Source organism: Arvicanthis niloticus, chromosome 9 (assembly GCF_011762505.2).
Source record: "Arvicanthis niloticus isolate mArvNil1 chromosome 9, mArvNil1.pat.X, whole genome shotgun sequence".
NCBI classification, from domain to species: Eukaryota; Metazoa; Chordata; class Mammalia; order Rodentia; family Muridae; genus Arvicanthis; species Arvicanthis niloticus.
In genome coordinates, this window is record NC_047666.1 from 10,890,609 (window position 1) to 10,909,979 (window position 19,371).

The 19,371-nt window shown below is 38.6% G+C and overlaps 1 pseudogene; it reads left to right on the forward strand.

Moving 5' to 3' along the window:
- The first annotated feature begins 4,142 nt into the window (after window positions 1-4,142).
- Window positions 4,143-4,690, forward strand: LOC117715077 (biorientation of chromosomes in cell division protein 1 pseudogene; annotated as a pseudogene).
- Window positions 4,691-19,371: the final 14,681 nt, after the last annotated feature.

The following is a 19,371-nucleotide window of genomic DNA, read 5'->3' on the forward strand; positions in this document are numbered from 1 at the left end:
TCGACTTCCCTAAAGCAATGAGACACTCTGGATCTACATCCCTAAGAGAGATGCTTTTTGCTGTACTATGGCTTGATGGGCTTATAAACAGGAAAACAGAGACAATGGCTTCTTAAGAGAAGTACTGATTATAATACTACCATCCAACTAGAACTATCCAGCCATGAGACTGAAAAATGATCTGTGGTCTCCTATATGTACTTATGTTTTGCTTTCCTGGAAGAGTTAAATCTCTGTAGACAGACACTGCTCCATGGAATCTACCCTTCTAATCTCCTCCAGTACAGCATCTGTGGTGATCAATGCCTCTCTGAGAGAAGAACATGTGGGATCCTCTGTGTGCTCTCTCCAAGTCATCCTGACCACTGTCTCCAGGTTCATTCTGAGGGTCACTTCCTCTGATCAATGACTGCCAATTGGTCCACAACTCCTTTTTTTCTATTAAGGAAAATGTCAAGTAAACTTTTGCTCTCCAGAATACAAATCCCCTTTACTTGCAAAACTTACATCAAATTAAATCTGACTTTAGAAATTTTCAGTTGACCCTGACCAATACCCCAAAGCTTTCCAAAATCTTATGCTAGTAATGGATATAAACTACAAAAAGATAATGTTAGTCCTATGTCAGACAAATATAAGTTCAGGAAAACAAGTTGTTTCCAGGCTGCTGAATCTTATGCTGATTATCTTTTTGGTCGACCTTACCAGTTATTTTCAGGGAAAATAACCCCACAGTTAAGAAGGTCATTTTCTAAGAAAACTTTTAATGTGTCCATGACAGTCCTGTCTTAAAATATTTTCAAGCTTGTAAAGTAGAGGGATTAAGAAGGGCAGCCTGATATACTTGTCTCCTGGGAGGCTCTGTCAGAGCCTGGCATATACAGAGGTGGATGCTCACAGCTAACCATTAAACGAACCACAGGATTCCCAATAGAGGAGTTAGAGAGAGAAGAAATGATGGAGCTGAAGGGGTTTTCGGCCCCATGGGGAGAGTGACAATACGAACAAACAAGAGCTCTCAGTGTCCAAACCATAAGCCTGGAAACACACATGGAGGGACCCATGGCTCCATCTGTATATGTAGTGGATGATGGCCTTGTGGGAGAGGATGTCCTTGGTCCCATGAATGCTGGATTACCCAGAGTTGAAGAATTCAAGGGCAGGGAGGTAAGAGTGGGTGGGTGGGTGGGGGCACACCCTCATAGAAGCAGGAGAAAAGAAAATAAGATAGAAGGTTTGAGGGGACAATGGGGAAAGGGGATAACAAATGAAATGTAAATAAATAAAATACCTAATTTTTAAAAAGAAAAAGAAACTTCAGGAACCAGGATCAGAGGCAATGACCCACAGCTAGTTGGGAAAGAAAGAACATAGAAGTAAAATCCTGTGTATATGGATATTAATATCTGCTAGTTTTTATAGATATTTTCTTTGAATGGTAGATGTCTACCATATAAAGAATGAGACTGCCAGTCTTCTGGAAGACATTATACCCAGTATGGTTTGCCTACCCTGCTTGGGTCTGACAATGAACCAGCCTTTATTTCTCAGTTTACTACACCTTTAGAAAAGGTTCTGGGAACCATTGAAAATTACATTGTATATGCAGATCCCAGAGTTCAGGGCAGGTAGAGAGGATAAAGTGGGCCCTGGAGGAGGCCTAGACAAAATTTACACCTTGAAACTGGTGGTGACTGGATATCTCTCCTACCTTATTCTTTGTAAAATGCCAAAACTATCCCTTATACCTTGGGTTTTACACCCTTTGAGATCCTCTATTGGAAACCCCCTCCTATGCTGTCTAACCTCCAGTCTGACATTCTAGCTGAATATGACCAACTTAAGTTCTTAAATATTTGGAGGCTCTCCACAGAGTTCAGAAGCATCCATTGTGGTTATGAAAGCAAAGGTTCCATCTACTGGGACCCCCTGTTAAAATCTGATTTCATTAAGTAAGCTAGAAATGGAACACACTCATGTCTTCCTTCTCCATACTCAACATGTAACACCCTGTGATGGTTTGTAGATGCCTTGCCCAAGGAGTAGCACTATTAGGAGGTGTAGCTTTCTTGGTGTATGTGTGTCACTGTGGGCATGGTTTTAAGACCTTCATCCAAGCAGACTGGAAGTTCATCTTCCACTAGCAGCCTTCAGATGAAGATATAGAACTCTCAAGACATTCATAGCAGAAATACATTGCTACACACTGCAGAGGGCTGCACATTTTACCTATGAAGTTCACTAAACAATCCATTCATCAGATTCATCAAGGTTCACTCACAAGTCATTGAAAACTAAAGCAACTGTTCTGAGAGGCCAGATACAAAATATTTAACATGCCTCATACATGCCTAGATGCTGCCAATCTCCGTCCTTGACGATAATAGACTGAACCTCTGAACATATAAACCAATCCCAATTAAATGTTGTTTTTTATGACTTGCCTTGGTCATGGTGTCTGTTAAACCCTAAGACAGAAGTTGGTACCAAGGTCTAGAGTATTGTTGTGATAAGCCTAACCATGCTTTTGTTTGAAAGAATGTGGATTTGTGAACTTTAGATTTGGTAAGCTATGGGTTGCTTTAAATGGGAAATAAGGGGCTACCCTAGTAGGAATATGGAAGACTTTGTTGCTTAGAGTAATTTGAACTGTGCAGAGCAAGGCCAAGGTTGTCTGAGAAGAATTTCAGTATTGGCATAGAGACTGTTTTTATGGTATTTTGGTGAAGAATGTTGCTACTTTTTGCCCTTGTCTCAAGGGTCTATCTAAGGCAAAGTAAAGAGATTTATATTAATTGCATTGACAAAGTAAATCTCAAAAAAGCCCAACAGAGACTTTGTTCTCTGGGCAAGTTTCATAAAGAGCATTTTGAACAAGCATAGTAAGGTTAGAAGGGAAAAATGTAATATATGGTTACAATATTAAAGGGACACCAGGAAGTGAAATGAAGTTGGATCCTGTGTTCTAGGAGATAGCAGGTTAAGGAAATAAGGAAATGAGACTATAGGTCTTCAACCCCATCAGAAATCCAGAATGACTGAGTTAACTGAAGTTATGGGAAGCACTAAGCATAGCTTCTAAAACTTAGCCAATTTATAGAGATCGCTGAACACCTGGAAAGCCCCTATACTACTGAACGTTGGAGCATCAAATCTTCAGGCCTCTGGCCCAGAATAATCTGACAGACCTTAGTGATGCAGAATTATTAAGGGCTGATTACTCTGTCTAGGCATATATAACTGCCTCTGCCTTCCAAGTGCTAGGGTCCAAGATGAATACTAACAGGCCCAGTCTGAAACATGATATTTTTAAAACATCTATAAATTGTTACAAGTAAATACCAGGCTTCACACAGGTTATATGCAAATCCAGCATCTTACAGTGGAATGGAATTTAAATTTGTTTATTTGTTGTTCGAGATTGTACATTAACATTTTGATCAACAGAGTACTTCCGATTTCCATCTGCACCTGAAGCCGACCATGTGCCACAGTTGTCCCACCCAAATCCCCCCTGGCTAAGAGATGGTTTCCCACGAGTGTTGACACACTTGTGAGCACAGGTAAGACCACCACTTCTGCTCAAATTCCTGGCCCAGGAGAAACCTGCCCATAGCCATCAGGACACAAGAACAAAGGAGCAGCCTTGCACAGAATCCTTCTGTTTTCCTCTGCACCCAGAGTTGACCCTGTGCATCAGCTCTCCATACCCAAATTCCTCTGGGAAAGAACTGGTCTCCCAAAAGTACTGACACACAGGCTTGCAGGAGGAACAAGCCACAGTCAAAGAAAGCAAGTCCAGACAACACCAGAGATAATCAGAAGGCAAGAAGCAAGGGCAAGGACATAAGCAATAGAAACCAAAGCTACGTGGTATCATCAGAATCTAGTTCTCCCACCACAGTAAACACTGGATACCCCAATAAACCCTAAAAGCAAGACTGATTTAAAATTAAATTTTATGATGATGATAGAGGATTTTACGGTGGACATAAATAACTCCCTTAAAGAAATACAGGAGTGAGCAAGGAGTGTCATTGTCCCCACTGCCTCCCAAACCACCAATTCCCACCTCTACAGCCTCTAGCTCTATCTTTAGTCAGTGGCTCCCAGAGGAGCAGCAGAGTGCAGGCCCAGTGTGGGCACTGGGTGAAGCCATGGAGGAAGGTTCAGGAGCAGCTTCAGGAGGCCAGGACCAGCAGGGGGTGAGGGCTCCAGTGGGGCAGGCTGCCCTGTTAATACTGCTTGGCTGCCTCCAGGCTATCCGCAGCACATTGCTCTCATAGTGGAGCAGCTCAAGAGCCTATTGACAGCCTCTGCTGTGACTGCCAGGCCAATGTGGACAATAAACCAGCTTACCAGAACCTGAGGCAGAAGGTGGATAATTTTGTGTCAACACATCTGGACAAACAGGAATGGAATCCTGAAATGAACAAGAACCAGTTGTAAAATGCGCTGAGTCAGGCATGTTGGAAGCAGGAGTGAACAGGATCATTTCTCAAGTGGTAGACCCAAACTAAATCACATCTTCAGGCCACAAATAGAGCAAGCAATCCACAAGTTCCTGGCCACCCAGAAAAAGGAAGCTCTGCCAGCTCCCCCTCCAGAACCTAAAAGCCAGGATCCTCCAGCGTTATCTCAAGATGCTTCCTATGAATATGCCCATTACCTTCAGGAAAGCTATATTTAACAAAGAAATGGATTCCTGTTTCATGCAAATATAACTTTATTCGACTATGTCTTTACTGATGTCAAAATACTGGCCTTGATTGTGGTGGTGTCCACATTGAATGCAGAGCAAGTTTGGTGGTGTGGGACAGTTACCCCTACTTGCTCATGGATTGTGTTACCTTTGACCAGCCTCTGGGAGGGTAGCCCAGTAGATACTACATAGGTTTAAGCACTACAGTGACATGGGTTGTCAAAAAGCCAGAGAGCCAGAGAGAGAGAGAAAGAGAGAGAGAGAGAGAGAGAGAGAGAGAGAGAGAGAGAGAGGGAGAGAGAGAGAGAGAGAAAGAGAGAGAGAGAGAGAGAGAGAGAGAGAGAGAGAGAGAGAGAGAGAGAAAGAGAGAGAGAATAGTTTATTGAATTCAATGACCTTAATAGTGGTCAGACCAGGGACATAGTTCAGAACTGAGTCTGAATCAATAAAATCAAACAATTATCAAGGCAGACTTTTTATAGGAAAAAACGTTCAAAAGTTTAAAAGGCAAGAAAAGGAGCAATATTACATTTTGGGTTACTACACAAAGTATTATAGGCTAACCTTTAAGCTGTTTGGTTCTGAGTAAAAAATGGAGGTTGGATAGGTGGTGAAGAGAATTTCAGAACACTAAGACAACAGAGCATTATTGATTCAACGAAAACTTTTTGGCTTATCAATAACATTCTTCAGTGGCAGCTGTTGATAATTACTTCTGGGAAGTGGAATCTGGAAATATTGACTTTATTTCACCTTATAAGTAGAAGAGAGACCGAATAAAAATGGCTACACTTATGTTAAAAAGGAGTAGGCCTCAACACAATTCATAGGATCATAGAGGGTGGGTATAGAGTACAAGACTAGGAGAAAGAGGGACAGATAAATCTCTGTCACCATCACCACAAATTTTTTTGACAAGGAGAACTGAATGACTGTCTTTTGAAACCAGGGAGAAATGTGTGTTTGATGCCAGGGTCGACAGTTACTGGGCCAGCAAATTTTCTATGTAGTAGCTTTATATAGAATTGTAACTTACTAAATGCTCACTCTGCCTAAGTTGGCCAGGTGGAACTGGATATTGGTGAGAGGTTTTAATATTTAATAGTATTTTATAAGTTCAGAAAATGACAGAACCAAAGAGTTAAGATTTCATCTGAGACAGAAATGACAACAGCCTTCACACGATTTTCTTTGTTGTGTGTCAAGCACAACATTCATTAAGTAATATTCATTGAAATACATGAACTCTTTGTGACCTCTGTCACATAGACTCTCTTTGCACTAAGTGTAAAACTCTTCTTAGCCAATTTCTACCATATCAGCTACAGGGTCATGTCTGCTTCTACACTCAATTGCTTTGTGCTCCTTGGTAAAGCCCAACCCATCCTTTCCCCATACTCAGTGAACTCAGGACTTCTGGGCACATTAAAGAGCTCCTCTCTGAGCTGTTTATGGCCAAATTTTTTCTCTCAGGGCTGGGATCAGGTACCTACATTGCAATGGTAAACCTTGTTTGCACATCTGTGTTGCATTCCAAACAGCAACATCCCTGTCCTGTAAATCTTCTGTTCTATCACCTTATCCATCTTTCTGTCAGAGTGTACTGACTCTCCACTCATGATGAGGGGTCCATTCTGATGCACTGAAGCAAAAGTGCCAATGTTAATGAACAAAAAGTTATTAGTCAATTAAAAAAGAGGATAAAGTAGATATAAATAAACAAATATATTAACAGGACTATATACAGAAATAGATGAGATGAGGAGCGTGGAGTGAGGCAGAAGATTTGGTCATCTCGATAAACCAAGCTATGTCTCCTAAAGGGCTGCAAAATCAAGATCTTCTCAACTCAGCTTCTTAGATATTTGGATTACTAGAATACATCATCATGCCTGGCAGAAGTGCAGATCTTGACACTAGATACAAGACAAGTCAAGAGCTCCAAGAGCAATAAGAGCAGTTCATAGAAGCAGTAAATTAATATCAGAAATATTTGTCTCCCGCCAACAATAAACAGCCTTAAGGTAATAACAATGAGATTCAGGTATATTTAAAAATATATGGCCCTTGACATTGATAGTATATATTGCAGAATATAGAAATATTTTTTATTCTGGGCATCAATGAGAAAAATCACATAACATTCCACATTATAACAGGTCAACACTCTAATTCTGAATATAAAAATCAACTAAAAGTGAGCATACTTCAAAAAGGAAGGTAAAATGTGAACGATAGCTTGCAAATTTCATGCAATGTATATTTGTTTTGCAGTGTTTATCTCATCTTTGAACTGTAGCTGGTTCAGTACAGTGAATGTGTACAATAAAACAAAGGGATTCATCTCTACATGGCAGAGACCTGGAAACAGAAACAGTGAGCATAAGCTGAGGAGGGAATTGTCCATCTTTCCTTTGTCCTCACTCTTTCCTCGCTTCTTTCTTTCTCATTCTTTCTCCTTTCCTCTTCCTCCCTTTCTGGTTTTCTCTTTCTCTTCTTCCTTCCTGCCTCCCTCTCCCTCCTTTCTTCCTGCTCTCACCATTTCAATTCTTTCTACTGTTCCTTCTTTTTATAAGGCTTCTTATAATTATTTTGTTTTTGTATTTAATTAAAATACTACTATTAACTTCCCACCAACTTGCTAGGAAATCCAAACTTCTAGCTAGTTAAACTGAGAAAGTGGGCAGCAGTCTTAGAATATGAAGAAATACTCACTTTTATATCTATATTCATTTAGGTGTCTAACTATCCATCTATCAATTTATCTTACAATTTCTCTGAGGAAGAAACAACAGTTTTGTTAATTAGCTTTCTATCACCATGACAAAATACAGGATATCTGTCTTTTAATAATCTTGGATGCTTTGAAGAACTACACAGAAGATGCACCTGTGCACATCTCCATTACATGCTCCTTTACTTTGTTTTTGAACTCCTGCCTATCCTGTAGTATTACTTCTGTTCAATGAAAACAACTTCCTCTCACTGGTTTTACTTTAAAACAATGGGCTGACAAGGTGGTTCTGTGAGCAAAGTGCTTGTCACATAGGTGTGAAGTCATGGCTCACTCCCAGGTGCCCATATAAAGCCAGACATAATAGCAATATGGATTATATTTAGAGTGATGCTATGGCAAGATGAAAGATGGAAGGAAACAAGAGAATCCCTACAAGAGCTTGGCCTAGGAAGCATTTCATGAGTAGTTGTGAACAACAACAGACCTTGTTTCAGATCTACACCAAAACTTGTCTGCTGATCTCCACACACATTCCATGGCAAGAAAGGTTGCCTTCAAACATGAACATGAACAAATATACAAACATACAAAAACACATCACACACATGGATCTAAAAGATAAGGTAGTATGACAAGAATTGTGTTAATTTTTTTCAGTGAATAATTTTTCTTTATTTCCTCTCAGATAATGCTTTCATTGTGGTGTGTAACATTTTGAGAGATCAAGTTGTTTTTAAAATAACTTACATTCTTTACACAGTGTAGCCACAATGTACTCCCCCACCTCACACCTCAAACAGACTAGAGAGGAAAAGCTGGGTGGTGGTGGTATGCACCTTTAATCCCAGCTCTCAGAGCCTGAGACATGAGGATCTTGTCTACAGAATGAGCTTCAAGACGACCTAGAATAAATATAGAAATTATTTTTCTTTAAAAATGTATTTAGAAGGCTCCTTTGAGACACATGTGTTGCTCAAGTAAATTTTCTGCTGACACCAAATCCCTGTGGGTTAAACAGGAACAGGTGCCCTTGGAATATCAGTACACTCTGCTGAGCAGATTTGCATATGGAGTCATTATATAACAGCCCAGGCTACTTTAAGGACAGCTGTCCAGAGTCTAAGAAACATTCTCTCTTCCAGCTCTCAGAGATGGAGACAGATGCTCTGTTCCTATGGGTGATGCTACTCTGGGTTCCAGGTGAGGATCCTGAGAAGTGTAGGAACCAACCTGTATGTCCATCATGACTTTCCATGCCTCTGGATCATTATAATTACATACCCACTGTAATATAATTACACAACTTATTTTTTTAGATCCATGTTTTAGATCCGTGTATGTGATATGTCTTTGTATATTTGTATATATGTTCATGTTCATCTTTGAAGGCAACCTCTCTTGCCATGGTATGTGTGTGGATCATTATAATTGGGGCATTTGTAATTGGTTTTAAGTTTTCTCATCCCCTTTGATTCCCTGATTTCTCATAGTAATGTCCACACTATTCTAGAATTTTTTAAAGGAAAATGTCCTCTGTTGGGAAGGTTTTTAATACATAAATAACAATAGTCTGTGCATTTGTCATTCCAGGCTCCAATGGTGACATTGTGCTGACCCAGTCTCCAGCTTCTTTGGCTGTGTCTCTAGGGCAGACAGCCACCATCTCCTGCAGGGCCAGTGAAAGTGTCAGTGGATCTAGTTATAGTTATATGCACTGGTACCAACAGAAACCAGGACAGCCACCCAATCTCCTCATCTATTTAGCATCCAACCTAGCATCTGGGGTTCCTCCCAGGTTCAGTGGCAGTGGGTCTGGGACAGACTACACCCTCACTATCAATCCTATGGAGGCTGATGATGATGGAGACTATTTCTGTCATCAAGGTTTGAAGCTTCCTCCCACAGTGCTCCAGGGCTGAACAAAATCCTCCTGGAGTAGCAGCTCACTGGGGCTGTCTCTCAGTTCTCTCTTACTTTATGGCATCTCAACACAGAGTTCTAGGCTTTTTTGGAAAAATATGTCAAATGATGAACAAATTCTATACACAGATATGTATATGTGTCCCATCCTTCATGCTTTATAACTTATTTCCCCACAAAATATATAATTGTTTTAATTATTATTTATCATCTAAATTATAACACATATTTATCTTTGGATGACTGTTCCTTCTTCCCTAACTCCCTGATCACATCTGTGCCTATTCCCTTGCTCTCAGCATCCTCTTTTAACTTTCCAGTCACTGAAGATTTATTGTCTCTCATTTTTTATTTTAAAAATAGAAAAGGATAATAAATACAAATTATGTCACTGAAAAATAGGGTTAACCAAAGACATTTTCTCTCTCTCTCTCTCTCTCTCTCTCTCTCTCTCTCTCTCTCTCTCTCTCTGTGTGTGTGTGTGTGTGTGTGTTTCTGTGTCTGTGTCTGTCTTTGTATATGTGAGTGTCAAAGGACAACCTACAGAAGTTAGTTCTTTCTTTCCACCATATTCAGTCTGAGATTAAAACTCAGGTCATCAGTCTTCTGTGAGCATGCTTCCTGGAACAGAGTGTACAAACATGCCAGCCTGGGATACTATTTCTTACTCTTGAATCATTTATTTTCATTTTAAATTGTGTACCTGGGATGAAGGGTACAAGTGTGAGTGTTTGTAGCATTCAGAAGACAGCATCATTTCCTAGGAAACTGAAAATACAGGAGATTTTGAGCTAGTTGATGTGGGTGCTGGAAACCAAACTGAAGTGCTCTTGAAGATCAAGAAGAGCTCTGAACTGCTAACTTATTTATTCACCTCTGATCTTCCATTTATTAAGGGACTCTTTTAGATTTAGTAACTGCTTTTTCCCTAGAACAGTGGAAGACTTGATGGAAGCATAGTTGTCCATTATCTAAGTTAAATAGTTCATTGAGTAGCTAAACTTGTCAGTTAATTTTTCAGATTCAGACTCACATTCTCATCCCAGTATTTTTATTCTCCAATTGTTTTTATTTGCTGGTCCTCACAAACAGCCTGCTATAGTTACTTAGAAATATAGGCTGTGCTACAGGTATTTTTCTGCTTTGGTTACAGTGTTTCTATCTCTGTCTCCATCTCCAAATTAAGTTTTAGTATCTGATTTATTGCTTGTTATTTTGTCTTTATCCAATATTTTTATTTTATCAACTTCTATATTTGTGTTAAACATCTTCCTGCCATTTTTTCTTTCTTTCATTCTTTCTTTCTTTCTTTCTTTCTTTCTTTCTTTCTTTCTTTCTTCCTTTCTTCCTTTCTTCCTTTCTTCCTTTCTTTCTTTCTTCCTTTCTTTCTTTCTTCCTTTCTTTTCTTCTTCATCCTTTGTGTATAAAATATGAGAGTGAAAGTAACACATAGTGCACATGTAGAACAAAAAACAACACTTGGTGTTGGCCTTCAAATTCCACCTTGTTTGAGACAGGGTGTCATTAGTGAACTTGCCAGACATGGGATTTTGGGAAGACAAGACTTAATAGATACCTACTCTTTTTGGACAGAAAATGAGCCCTCATAAACGTGGAGTTCTCTAAAGCACTGAGTACTCTTTGGATCTACATCCCTAAGAGAGATGCTTTTTTCTGTACGATGGCTTAATTTGCTTATAAGCTGAAAAACAGGGACAATGGCTTCCAAAGGAAAGTACTGATTATAATACTATCTTCCAACTAGAAATATCCAGCCATGAGGCTGGAAAATGATCCGAGGTCCCATATATATAATTATGTTTTGTTTTCCTGGAAGAGTTTAATCTCTGTTGACAGACAGTGTTCCAAGGAATCTACCCTTCAAGCCTCCTCCAGTACTGTGCCTGTGGTCATCAATGCTGCTCTGAGAGAGGAACATGTAGAATCCTCTGTTTGCTCTCTCCAAGTCATCCTGCCCACTATCTCCAGATTCATTCTGATTGTTACATCCTCTAATCAACCACTGCCCAGTGGTCCCCAACTCCTCTCTTTCCTATTAATAAGAAAATCTAAAAATAGAAAAATATCAAGTAAACTTTTGCTCTCCAGAATACAAATCCCCTTTCCTTGCAAAACTTAAATCAAATTAAATCTGACGTTAGAGATCTTTAGTTAACCCTGAACAATACCCTGAAGCTTTCTGAAATCTCAGCCTGGTAATGGATACAACCTACAAAAAGATAATGTTAGTCTTATGTCAGACAAATATAAGTTCAGGAAAAAAAAATTGTTTCCAGGGTGCTGAATCTTATGCTGATGATCTCCTAGGTCCACCTTACCAGTTTGGTAGGGAAGGAGAAAAAGGCCCCCACAGTCAAGGAGGTGTTTTCCAAAGAAAAGCTTTAATGGGTTTATGACAGTCTTGTCTTGAAATATTTTCAAGCTTGTATAGTAGAGGGATTGAGAAGGGCAGCCTGATATAGTTGTCTCCTGGGAGGCTCTTACAGAGCCTGACATATACAGAGATGGGTACTCACAGATAACCATTGAACTGATCACAGGGTTCCCAATGGAGGAGTTAGAGAGAGGATTGAAGGAGCTGAAGGGGTTTGTGGCCCCATGGGGAGAATGACAATATCAACCACCCAGAGGTCTCAGAGTCTAAACCACCAGCCTGGGAACACACATGGAGGGACCCATAGCTCCAGCTATATATTTAGTGAAGGATACCCTTGTGGGAGAGGATGTCCTGTGAAGGCTGAATGCCCCAGTGTGGGGGAATTTGTTAAAAGGGAGGTAGAATTAGGTGGGTGGGAGCACACCCTCATAGAAGCAGGAGAAAATAAAATGAGATAGAAGGTTTCAGGGGAAGTGGGGAAAAGAAATAACATCTGAAATGTAAATAAATAAAATATCCAATTTTTAAAAAGAAACTTCAGGAACTAGGATCAGAGGCCAATTGCCAGGAGATAGTTGGGAAATAAACTACACAGAGGTAAAAGCCTGCATATATTTATACAAATATCTGCTAGTTTTTATAGATACCTTTTTTGAATGGTAGATGTCTACCATCAAAGAATGAGACTGCCAGTCTTCTGGAAGACATTATATCCAGTATGGTTTGCCTACCCTGCTTGAGTCTGACAATGAACAAGCCTTTTTTTTCTCAGTTTACTCCACCTTTAGCACAGGTTCTATGGGCCACTAAAAATTACATTGTATATGCACACCCCGGAGTTCAGGGCAGGTAGAGAGGATGAATTGGGCCCTGAAGGAGGCCTAGACAAAATAACTCCTAAAAACTGGAAACTGGTGGTGACTGCATAACTCCTAAAGAAATAGAAGCAGTCATTAAAAAGCTCCCCACCAGAAAATGTCCGGGGCCAGATGGTTTCAGTGCAGAATTCTATCAGACCTTCAAAAAAGACCTAATACCAATCCTCTTCAAGCTATTCCATCCAATAGAAACAGAAGGAAAACTACCCAATTCGTTCTGTGAAGCTAACATGCTCATACCTAAACCACAGAAAAACCCAACCATCTAAACAGTTGCATAACTCCTAAAGAAATAGAAACAGTCATTTAAAAATATCCGGAGCCAGATGGTTTCAGTGCAGAATTCTTTCAAACCTTCAAGGGAGACCTAATAACAATTCTCTTCAAACTATTCCCCAGAATAAAAACAGAAGGAACAATACCAAATTCATTCTATGAAGCTACAATTACACTCATACCTAAGCCTCACAAAAACCCAACAAAGAAAGAGAACTACAGACCAATCTCTCTTATGAATATTGATGCAAAAATACTCAATAAAATTCTCACAAACCAAATCCAACAACACATCAAAACAATTATCCACCAAGATCAAGTAGGCTTTATCCTAGGAATGCAGGGATGGTTCAATATTTGGAAATCCATCAACGTAATCCACTACATAAATAAACTCAAAGAAAAAACCACATGGACATCTCATTAGATGCTGAGAAAGCATTTGACAAAATTCGACATCCCTTCATGTTACAAGTCTTGGAAAGATCAGGAATTCAAGGCCCATACCTAAACATAATAAAAGCAATATACAGCAAGCCAGTAGCCAACATCAAACTAAATGGAGAGAAACTTGAAGCAATCCCACTAAGATCAGGGACTAGGCAAGGCTGCCACTCTAACCCTACCTATTAAATATAGTACTGGAAGTCCTAGCTAGAGCGATTAGACAACAAAAGGAAGTCAAAGGGATACAAATAGGAAAGGAAGAAGTCAAAATTTCACTATTTCCACATGATATGATAGTATACTTAGTGACTCTAAAACTTCCAACAGAGAACTCCTAAACTTGATAAACAACTTTAGCAAAGTGGCTGGATATAAAATCAACTCAAACAAATCAGTAGCCTTCCTCTACTCAAAGGATAAACAAGCTGAGAACGAAATTAGGGAAATGACACCCGTCACATTAGCCTCAGATAAAATAAAATATCTTGGAGTGAATCTAACTGAGAGGAAGAGAAGGAGTAAAGAGAGGAGGAGAAGAAGGAGAGGAGAAGCTAGGTGATGAGAGAAAGAAAGAGAGAGAAAGAGGGAGGAGACATGGAAGCAGATGTTCAACTGTCTCTACCAGTCAAAGATAGTTGATATATCTAGGTTGGGTATTGGGTTACACTTCTGATTGATATTGAGCACTAACAAACTTATAAAGCCTTTGATTAACATTATTAAAAAGTGTATAAATGCAAAAAGTAAAAAGGGGCATGAGATAGGGTTTTCCTGGGGGGTGGGAATAAGGAAAGCGGATGGCATCTGAAATGTAAATAAAATATCCAATTAAAAAAGAAAAAAGAAAGAAAAAAAAGATACCAAAAAGGGAGACATCCCTGGAGTTGGAAAACCAAGAAAAGAAATCAGGAGTCATAAATGCAAGCATTACCAACGGAATACAGGAGATAGAAGAGAGAATCTCAGATTCAGAAGACACCATAGAAAACATTGACAAGATGCAAAAGGCTCCTAACTCAAAACATCCAGGAAATCCACACACAGTGAGAAGACCAAACATAAGTATAATAGGTATAGAAGAGAGGGAAGATTCCCAGATTAAGGGCCAGTAAATATATTCAACAAAATTATAGATGAAAACTTCCCCAACCTAAAAAAAAGAGAGGCCCAAAACATATAAGAAGCCTACAGAACTCCAAATAGACTAGACCAGAAAAGAAATCCCTTTCATCATGGAATAGTCAAAAAACCAAATGCACAAAACAAAGAAAGAATATTAAAAAGCAGTAAGGGATAATGGTCAAGAAACATATAAAGGCAGACCTATCAGAGTTACACCAGACTTCTCACCAGATACTATAAAAGCTAGAAGATACTGGACAGATGTCATGCAGACCCTAAGAGAACACAAATGCCAGCACAGGCTACTATACCCAGCAAAACTCTCAATCATCATAGATGGAGACACCAATATATTTCATGACAAAACTAAATTTATACAATATCTTTCCAAAACTCCAAGACAAAGAGGGAAAAACACCCTAGAAAAAGCAAGAAAGTACTCTTTCAACAAACCAAAAAGAAGACAGCCACACAAACATAATTCTACCTCTAACAAAAAATATTAGGAAGCAACAATCACTTTTCCTTAATAGCTCTTAACATAGGTGGACTCAATTCCCCAATAAAAAGACAGAGAGTAACAAACTGGATATGTAAACAGGACCCAACATTTTGCTGCATACAGGAAACACACCTCTGTGAAAAAGACAGATACTTTTACAGAGTAAAAAGCTGGAAAACAATTTTCTAAGTGAATGATCACAAGAAACAAGCTGCAGTACCATTCTAATAGCAATGAAATTTGATTTTAAACCAAAAGTTATCAAAAAAGATAAGGAAGGCCATTTCATACTCATCAAAGGAAAAATCTACCAAGATGAACTCTCAATTCTGAACATTTATTCCCCAAATGCAAGGGCTCCGACATTCATAAATGAAACTTACTAAAACTAAAAGCACAAATTGCACTTCACAAAATAATATTGGGAGACTTCAACACCCCACTCTCAGCAATGGACAGATCATGGAAACAATCTAAAGAGAGACACATTGAAACCAAAAGAAGCTATGAACCAAATTGATTTAACAGATATCTATAAAACATGTCATCCTAAAACAACAGAATATATCTTCTTCTCAGCATCTCTTTGTACTTCCTCTGCAATTGACCATATAATCAGTCAATTATATAATCAACAAGCCTCAACAGATACTAGAAGCCTGAAAAAATCTCATGCATCATATCAGATCACCACAGAATAAATCTGGACTTCAATAACAATAAAAAACAACAGAAAGCCCACATACACATAGAATCTGAACAATGCTCTACTCAGTGATAACTTGGACAAGGAAGAAACAAAGGAGCTGAAGATGTTTTAGAATTTTATGAAAATGAAGGCACAACACTCTCAAACTTATGAAACACAATGAAGCAGTGCCTAGAGGAAAACACATAGCTCTAAGTGCCTACAGAAAGAAACTGGAGAGAGCATACACTAACAGCTTGACAGCACACCTGAAAGCTCTAGAACAAAAAGAAGCAAATAATCCCAAGAAGAGTAGAAACCAGAAAATAATCAAACTAAGGTCTGAAATCAACCAAGTAGAAACAAAAAGAATTATAAAAAGTATCAACAAAACTAGAAGCTAGTTCTTTGAGAAAATCAACAAGATGGATAAATACTTGGCCAGACTAAACTGAGGACATGGAGAGAGTATCAAAATTAACAAAATACAAAAGGAAAGGGAGACATAACAACAGAAACCAAGGAAATTCAAAAAATCATTAGATACTACTACAAAAGCCTATACTCAACAAAACTCGAAAATCTGGATGAAATGGACAATTTTCTAGACAGATACCAGGTACCAAAGTTAAATCAGGAGCAGATAAACCATCTAAACCATCCCATAACACCTAAAGAAATAGCAGCAGTCATTAAAAGTCTCTCAATCAAAGAAAGCCCAGGACCAGATGGTTTTAGTGCACAATACTATCAGTCCTTCAAAGATGACCTAATACCAATACTCTTCAAACTATTACACAAAACGGAAATAGAAGGAACACTACCCAATTGGTTCTATGAAGCCACAATTATGCTCATACCTAAACCACACAAAGACCCAAAAAAGAGAACTTCAGACCAATCTCCCTTATGAATATCAATTCAAAAATACTCAATAAAATTCTTGCAAACCGAATCCAAGAACATATCAAAACAATCATCCATCATAATCAAGTAGGTTTCATCACAGGGATGCAGGGATGGTTCAATATCCAAAAATCCATACTACTTTGACATTTCATTTAGAAATAAAAAACTCAGGGATCTAAATCTTAGGCTAGAACAAAGAAGTAGGCTTCAGGCATGAAAATGACTTTGGGCTGGGACAGGGAAGTAGGCTCAGATATTTCGGTGATCCTGATAAGCCCTTAGAAATGGTGATCCCAGGACTTGCTTGTTCTTTGACTATTTGTGTTTATTGTCTTGCATGTTCCTTGCCTATTTGCATCTACAGTATTGCTAGTTCCTCAACTTAGAACTGACCTCAATACCTGCATGAAATTAAAATATTATAAGAGCAAAAAGGAAAAGGAGGAATGGTATAGAAGCTTTATTGGGGAGATGGGGAAAGGGGATAACATCTGAAATGTAAATTAGTAAAATATCCAAGAAAAAAAGAGCTGAACCAGGACTCTGAGTTAGGATCCTACAGAGCTTTTTAATCCTCAGATCTACAAATATCTGAGCCAAGTGTTATTCTATCATCAGGAGTTAGGAATAGAAGATTTCTTTAGGAACATGTTTTTGTTTCACACTTATTCTGCTCCCATTGATTGGCATATTCAACTCTGACAGGGGACTTGCCTCATCAAACATTCATGTCTTAACCAGCTAACCAGGATGTCAGTTACCCATGTACCTGTCTCTCTTCTGCCAAGTACAATATCAGTTCCTAAGAAGGTCTTGGGAACTTAAACTATTTGACCCCTACTCAAAAATGAAAATCTTCTTTTAAAAAGATTGGAGGAAACTCTTAAATTCAAATACAACAAAAGCTTATACACTTGTGCAGGAAGTGCTCCTAGGTGGTTTGGTCAGATCCAAACTCATTGTGAGTAGCTACACAAAGCAGTTTTATAGACTTCTGTCATGATTGTTTTCCAAGGGCACAGAACACAACAGAATATGTAATAAACTTGGGCATGAGAAAGTTTCCTAGTAACAGGAGATACAACCTGTGAGAAAGTTTTCTTATATTAGTAATAGAACAAAACAGCAGGTAACAGTTACCTATGCCTTGATGTTTTACATAGGCTTTAACATTTCTTCTAGGCCTTAATAATTTAGCTAGACCTTAACAAGTTCTAATAGTGGTATGTGAAAACTAAATAACATTAATGTAAATGTAACATATTCTACTGTTGTAATAATATTCTGGAAGCTTACTGACTTGTTGGCTAACCTAGGTCTAGACCTGGAAGCTTTTAGCCTCTGTATCAATCTAATCTAGGCCTAGAATGTTTTCAGCCTCTGAGACTTGCTGCTGAATAAGCTCACCTTTTCTTATTCTTTCTGAATTCAAGCTCACTGTTTCAACTTAGCTGTTCTGGGCTGAAACTCCTCTACCAGATAATTTGTTCAATCTGGCTTTTCTCTCAGCATTAGAATTGCTCTGATTGACCTCAAACTAACTCTAGCAATCTATCCTAATCTTCTGACTTCTTCTTAATCTCTCAATCAGTCTTAACCTGTATTTAGCTTGTTCCCTTCATAAAACTATCTCAGTAAAACTGTCTTTTTCCCCCTCTCTGTGCTGCTCTACTCTCCCTATTAACTCTACTGCTCTCAATGAATTCTAATGTATTTGTGTAGTGTACTCTCTTCTTCTAGTACTGTCTGTCTCCTAAGTAGCTGCTTTTTCCTCTCTTTTCATGAGAATTGGGCATAGCCTATTCTGGTAAATCTTTCTCTTATTCATCACTTTTTCAGCCACTCAATAATACATCACTTTTAAACATGAGTTTACAAACTAATGTTACCTTCCTTGTGTGGGAATAAAGGTGCATACTAAAGGTGTGTCTGTATTGCAGCCGGAGAGAATAAAAGTGTGTACTAAGGGCTGAGCCACACCCTAACTAGAAACAATTTAAAATATCCTCTAACAGGATCTGATGGCAAAGATCAATAAAACAAGTGACAGCTCAATCTTGAAAGAATGTGAAGTAAAAGAAACACTCATACATTCCTAGTGGGAATGAAAATTCATCCAGCGACTATGGATAACAATGTGGTGGATCATCAGAAAGAAATCTTCCACATTATCCAGTATACCACTCTTGGGCATATACCCAAAAAATATTTCATTCTACCACACAGACCCTTGTTTAGCCATGTTTACTGGTGGTCTATTTATAATAGGCAGAAATTGGGAAAAACCTAGATGTCCCTCAACAGAAGAATGGATAAACCACACATACACACACACACACACACACACACACAAATAACAATATGAATTTGACAGGCAAACATTAGAAAAAATCCTCCCCAGTGAGGCATTCTGGACTCAGAAAGATGAATATGAAATATATTCTTATATATGTAGAAATTAGCTGTAAAGTCAATGATAAGAAAATATCTGCTGGGGTTCATAAATCTCCACATCAAACACTGATCTCAGTTAAGCAAGAACCATTTATTGAATTTAATGACCTTGATAGTGTTCAGACTATGGACATAGTTCAGAAACGACTCTGAAACTATGACACCAAACAATTATCAGGGCAGGCATTATATAGGAAAAAAAACATGTTCAAAAGTTTAAAACGCAAGAAGGGGAAGAATATTATATTTTGGCTTACAAGACAAAGTATCATAGGCTAATCTTTCAGCTTTAATTGGTCTTGAGAAAGGTAAGGTAGTAGATCAGTGGTGAAGATGGA